This window comes from Solanum pennellii, chromosome 7 (genome assembly GCF_001406875.1).
Source record: "Solanum pennellii chromosome 7, SPENNV200".
Taxonomy (NCBI): Eukaryota; Viridiplantae; Streptophyta; class Magnoliopsida; order Solanales; family Solanaceae; genus Solanum; species Solanum pennellii.
The window spans coordinates 11,868,063-11,875,883 of NC_028643.1; positions in this window are offsets into that span (position 1 = coordinate 11,868,063).

Sequence of the window (7,821 nt, forward strand, 5' to 3'; positions counted from 1 at the left end):
CTAACAAATGTCTCAAAAACATCTATGACAACATGAATAACAAGAACCTTGGGTCACGACCCATAAAATTCTAACATAAAGAAAAACATAAAGACAACATAGTGGTGGTAGTCCTCGGATGCTATGAGGACTCACCAAGTCTTCACTTCTTGGAAACCTTGGAACTCGACCCTTCAAGCAACTCAGTCTCCTCAAGACCATACATGGACAACATGTACGCAATATGCATTAGTAGGATACGTACTAAGTATGGAAACATCATACAAAACATAACATATCTCAAACGGTCAGTCAATAATAGACATAATCATAAAAGATAAATACATAAGCATATCATGAATATGATAAGCATATTAAAGCATCATGAAGTATAAAAGAGTTCATTCTCAACTCATTGTCTTTCTTACTATTATGAACTATCTCACAAGTCACCTCCAAGAATCCTTGTGCAAGGCTAAGATAGCATCCCATACTACTACCAAAGCTAAGTACCTCTCTTTGGTCATCCTTAATCATATTTCACTTTCATAACTAAGACCTAAGTTCATTATAACATATGAGCAATATGTCCCTAGGCTACCTTAAAACACACTTGTGCAATGCATGTGAAACATCCTACAATAACTCACACACTAATCATATCTTGAAATACCCCTAACTTGTTCATGTTATCTTAGAACTCATCTAATAGACCTACTTCATATTGACTACGAACTATCATTTTAAGTCAATCATGTCATGGAATGTAACCCTACTCACTATCCTAACTAAACATACATCATGTAGGGGTCAAGTCATAGGTAGCTTCAAGTCATACTTGTGCGATGTATAGATGACATCAGATACTACAATCCATACTTAGTACTCTTCTAGACCAACCTAATCCAAGCTACCTTGTCTTGCAACCTTGTCTATTAAGCTCAACATACTATCATAATAAACCTACTAGTGTGGAAAGCATCTCACAATACTAACTATGCTATCTAAGAAAGGATACAACCATCCTTACCACCATGCAACCAATCATGTAGATTCAAGCTACTCATAGTGGAGCATGTATCTTCAACCCTAAGCTACAATGAAAAACCTATCTCAAGCTATTCCATGAAATACACCTTACATACAAATCAAGTTACCATGAAATGCATATTTCATGCAAGTCAAGCTACCATTAGGAGAGTATAGACCTTTTTCCTAAAGCTGCCATGAAATGTTTTTGGCCAAACCAAGTTAAGCTACCATGAAGGCACCCTAGTCATGCGACTTCAAGATATTCTTAGGAGAGCTACATTACTCAATACCAAGATACCATGGAAACCACCATCCCAAAGCTACCATGAAGTTCAACACCTCAATCTACTATGATAATTCAAACCCAATTCTCAATGAGGTTCAATATCTCAAGCTACCATGAGTATTTCAGCTGAAGCCTCTTAGAGATTGACTATCCCAAGCTACCTTTGAGATCTACTATATCAAGCTACCATGACTACTTCAGCTCAAGATACCATGTCATTGATGTGGTCTCACCAAGTCTACTGCACAAGAATTTATCATACAACTCCTGTTCAAGATAATCTTAGTCTACTATGCATTGATTCATGTTAGGTTCTTAAGTCAACCTAGGGTTCCTCTATGTGAGAAGTTGCTTCTCCTAATCATATTCATGTATAGGTGCAGAAGAGAAAGGAACATCATCACAATCATCTTCATTAAGAGTTTACCCCCAAAGCTCTAACAGTAATTGCCATAAGCCCTACGATCAATTACCACATATAGTCCCTCATGATCATTATAAGGCAATTCTAGTAATGTATGATCATATAGGTTCAATTTTTCTTTACAAGTCAAGACGAACCTAGATCAATTAAGCATAGTTCAATTCATCTCTAGGTGATTTAACCATGACCAAATAATATGGAATACAATTGAATAAAGAAGATCATTATAAAACCTTCATCTAGCCTCTAATGGCCTAAAATCACCATGATAACCTTCAAGCTCAATTACAACAATTCACTATGAATTCACCATCAAAATAGTTCATAATCATCATATAAACATCATTCAATGCTACCCACTAGATTCGGATCACAATCAAGCCTTACCCACAATGCAGTCACAACCCTTCGTACATTGGGGTATTTTGGATTCACAATTAAGGGATAACTAGGTGCTTTTTTGAAAGGAAGAATCCATGTATGAATAAGATTCATATACCTTAGATTAGTGCCTTAAACCCATCTTTATTCCTTGATCAACTTGTCCTAAAAAGCTGCTGCAATTTTCTCTTCTTCTTCAATGGCGGTTTGAGAGAACTTTGGGAGAGAAAGGTTTTGATTTGATATTGCTTATTGGGTATTGGGTTTTGTCTTGGAAAAAGGGTTAAATAAGTCCTAAACATTGTTTCTAACTATTTCCGAAATTATTATATTACCTCTATATCAATTTGACCCTTTAAGACAAGTCAATCTCAACATAATTTTTGGAACTTTCATAGGGAAACAAGTCTGCGATGCGAAGCTGCTCCCGCATGATTTTAGAAAATAAATTCTGGTACAGTGGAGTGTGCCTTTTACCCGCGAAGCATACCAATAATTTGACCCTCCATTGCCCAGGTCCACGATGCGGACACACTCTTACCAAGAACAAAAGTTGCTGCCTTGGGCAACTTGCTAGCCCAAGGTTTGGGTCCTCCTCAAGGACCCCTTGTAATACCTCTAAATGACTTAGGTGAATATAGAGACTAACATGTTGGTATAAGGTCCTAAAATGGATTATAATGTAGTATTGTGGAAGTGTCTAAAGGATTAGATGCATTGGAAGTCAAACGTCAAGGGACGACCAAGACGTTCAACGACTAGTCACCTATGTGCCTCATGTGTATTTATATGTGTGTGTTTATGTGTTTATATGTGTTTTTATGGTATTATGAGGTTCTTATATGATTTATTATAGTTTTTATAGGCAGTGTGTAAAGTTTCATAAAGTTTTGATGTCAAACGTCTCAGAACGTCCATGACGTTCGAACGGTTTGCCGTGAAACAATGTTGTCTGTCTTGGCTTGTTTCATCAAGTTTTACGTGATATTTTTGGATGAAATTGATGTGAGAGATCCTAAAATCGTATACAAGAATATTCGGGTTGGAAACGCCTAGGCAAACATTCCCAAGGACAAACCAATGGTCTTTGAGGAAGGACCCATCTTTTAGCCAAAGGCTGTCTAGGCCAGCCCCAATCGACTGAGGCAATCGACAGCCAGTAGGCTGGTCGACGCCCCATCTTTGGTGGATGTTGGTATTATCCTAGGGATATTATGATCCCAAGGGCCAGTCTCTGAACCAAATGACAGCCATCCAGGATGGTCCATTTGTGGACAAACGGTCCGTCAATGTTGCTTGCAACTCGCCTGCTTCACTATTAAGTGAAGGGTTGAATTGGTAAATTCACCCCACGTCCAAATAATTATTTGGATGTTTACTTATGGGTATTTTAGGTATTTTAAGTTGATATATAAGTCCTAAATACCTAGATAAATTCATTCATCCAACTAAAATCTCAAAATCTCCAAGAAATTCTCTAGAACTCCATTGAAGCCAAAACTCAAGGAAAAGCTTTAATTGGAGATTTTAGTGGTGATTCTTCATCAATTTATTTATTTAGAACCATTTATATATGGCTTATGATACTTGATACTCTCTTCATCAAGGAGCCAAAAATTCAAAGAGATTTCTAAACCTTTCTAAAGATGAACTTGTTCGATTTTGTAATCTATCCATGGGTTCTTGCAAAAGGTTTTAAATCATTTTATATTGATTGAATTTTTGTTAATTATATTATTTAACACAATTAACCTATGAACCCATGTAATTCAGGAATCCTAGATTTTTAATACTTTGTGGATGATATGATAGTCTTAATGCTTATGAATTCTAGTGTAGTTTTCTATGGACTATTGAATGATGTAATAATTGTATTAAATTTTATGTATAGTCTGTCTTATATTTATTAATATATATTGAATTGAGTATTATGGTTTTTGTCTTGAATTGATGATCATGGCCACGGGTCAGGGCCTTTTGGTATTGTAATTGATGATTTAGCTATGTATTGAAGTGGTGAGAAGTGATTGGTGGTACGTTGCCCTAATTCTCTTTATTTTATTTAATACAACTCTTGAATTATGCTATGATTGGTATGGTTCACATATGGTGGCGGTGCTATGTGGTTAACTTGTTGATGATGTGGCCTTGTCGGCATTACTTCATTTATTATGATAATCATGGCCTTGTCGGCAACTACTTGATATAATATGATTACTTGTGTAGTTGATTTATGTGAAGTATGATCATATTAATCTACTTGTGATTAAGGTGAAAGTATGTGTTCTTCAATTGACATTAGGTGATTATGTTAGACTATGACTATGTCCTTATGTGTGTAGTCTTAGAGTAGATGCATGATTCTTCCTACTTGACTATATGAGTCTATGATGGTTATATCGATGATGTTATATTAGTGTATAGTGTCAAATCCATAAAGAACACCCTAGAAGTTAGGGTTAATCTTGGATTGCAACCAGCGTACTTGACCTCTCGGAGGTCTTGTACAAGCCTTGCATATCATTCATCGCATATATATAATGAAAAGTAGTGCGCAATTAAAACTATTCACAAAACATTTCATAGTCTTTAAAAAAACTTTCATATAGAGTCATAGGAAATACTTAGTCTCAATCTCATCAAACGTAAGACACAAGAATACTTGAAACACAGCCATACAAAATATTAATATAGAAATACTTAGTCTATTACAATACTTCAAATGGAAACACAAAATATATCTATGCCCTCAAATCAAATGAGGACACACTTCGACTTCACTTGAATGAGGCTATGATCCATGTCTTCAATTCTGAAATTATCCTCACCTACCAACAACTATAGAGATAGATAAAAGCATGGATTAGTTCAACCACATGTACTAAGTATGTCATATTGCATGAAAATCATGAAAAAGGACATTTGTTAGAAATATGCATCTTTTCATTTAAAAATTGTGTTATAATCATAAGAAGAACATTTCACAATTTAGAAACACATAATATAACATTTAAACATTTTATCATAATTTTGATCTAACTTAATTGTAAGCTCAACTCACTGTAAAGTGAAGAAATTTCACTGTTACAGTGAAGTTGTCTACTTCTTTCTTAGACACATCTTAACGTGTAGTCTTCTCACTAAAAGCTATCATAAGACCCAGTTAAGTAACACAAAGAGAGCCCGCCCATACAACCTTCCTAAGCATACCTAAATGACCCTCAAGAAAAGTTATAATAAGACACACACACAATCACAAGACATCAAACACATCAACATGAGATTCCTCTACCAAAGGCGATTCTAAGTTTCACTTGAGTGAGTTGTGAAGCGAGTAAAATCCCTTACACAGACTTAAGAGATCCTATAGACTACCTATGATAGAATCATTGTCAATTAACACAAAAACATATGGATAATATGACACTCTCTTACAAAAGGCTATCAAAAGACTTACTTAAGTAAGTCAAGAAAATAACGTCCATAATTGACCTCTTCAAGACTACCTAAATAATCCTTCAGACTTCCTATGTTTAGATCATGTCCACATAATTAACAAATTTCCTTAACTAGAGTCATTCTTCAGACTCATCTAGGTAAGATATGAAGTTAACATTCCGATTCCCCTTTCACACCTTAACTAGACAAACCTTAACTACTCTAGATAAGTACCTATTTATTTAGAATACTTTCTTAACTTAAGTCATTACTTTCATTAGTTCATTTAGGAGACATTCAACACATAAAGGACATTCATGTAATGGTCTTGGATAATACCTAGGAAATTCAAGTAACACCTTCAAAGCCTATTGTGCAATGTCTAGATAGCGTCCCATACCACCACCTAAACTTCATAGAACTTATCTAATGCAAATAGGTATTCCATATGATGAGAATAGGCAATAGACGAATAAACCATGATATCAAGACATGAAATCCAAAGTTCTAACATACTCCTATAAGGGTGTTGTACTTGCCAATGGTAGAACTTAGACACATCCCATGTAGGCACATGGTTAAGGAATATGAAGGGCATGCTTTGTAGTCTAGTCTCATCCTTTAACTAGAATACTTACCTTACCATACTCACTCGGGCAAGCCTTCTTTCTCATAGAGTAATTTCCACTTAATGTTCATATAAGAGGGTTCTATATAAAGTTCATAACCCAACCACATTTACTCTACAAAAGAAAGGTACACTAGGGATACCTCACAATGGCGACAAGAAGCTCATCATGACTTTCCTAAGGATTAATATTATGCCATTTCAGCCAATTAACCTAAAGTCTATCATGCCTTTACTTTGAAGGATACCATTACGGCTTACGACTTCAACATTCATAACCTTACCACTAGGTTCAAGGTTTCACATAAAAGACCCTCTTAACTTCATTTAAGGTCATATGTCATTCATACATTCAGGACTAAGATACTTTAGCATCCTAAGTCAAGACATCACATATTCACATTCATACATACATCAAGCAAGGGATACAAGTCAACTAAGACAACACAACACATACTTCACTTTAACTTACAATACATGTCATTCTAGAAGCACGTAGAAATAATCCTTATCATCTTTAAGTCATTTTATATACTATCATATCATCATCAATATGACCAACATAGACTCATATAGTTAATTAGGAATAACATACATCAACCCTAAGACTATACACACAAACACACAATCATAGTCTAATATGATCACCTACATAACATCAATAGAAGAACACATATACTTTCACATTATATATCATATAGATAGATATTACCATACTTCACATAATCCACTACACAATTAGTCACATTACACCAAGTAGTTTGCCGACAAGGCCATGATTATCATATTACTTAAAATAACACCGACAAGGCCACATCAATTGCAAGTAAAACACATAAAACATACACCATAAGTGGACCATAAAGGAAATAGGGCATCTTACCACCACATCATCCTCAACACCTCAATCCAATGCAAAATTACCACATTCGATATCACAAGGCCCTTACCCATGGCCATAATCAACCATTCAACATAATTATAACAATATTCATGAAACTAGGTCAAATTGATACATTTTCATCAATCCAATACAAACTAGATATCAATTTACTACAATTATTACATCAATCAGTAGCCTATGTGAAACTCCATTAGAATTCATCAACATTAGACCAATATCAAGTAACCCATAACTTAGTCAAAAAATAGGGTTCATCCAATTCATGGTTTATAGGTTATTTTAGTTTGAAACCATCAATACAATAACAATTCAATCATTATTCAATGTATAGGAACCATTAATGCAAGAACCCATGGAATAGATCATAAAATTGGACAATTCAACTTGAAAACTTTAGAAAACATGTTTGAAAGTTGGGATCCTTGATGAAGAGAGTTTCAAGGATGCAAATCCATACCTTGGTGAAACTAATTCTTCACTTTTATTAAGAATCTCCACTAAATTCATATCCCTTTCTTGAGGTTTTACTCCAAAGGAGTTCTAAAGCAATTCTAAGGGATTTGGGTTTTGATTTTAGAAGAATGAAATCTTCTTAGTGTTATAGGCTTATAAGCACATTTAAAATACCAAAAATACACATAAGGAACCTGAAAACCTCTTATTTTGAAGTGGAGTGAAATTACAACTTCACCTCTCAACTTAACAATAGCCTTCGCAGAACACAAACCCAAACGACGGTTGCCCATTGA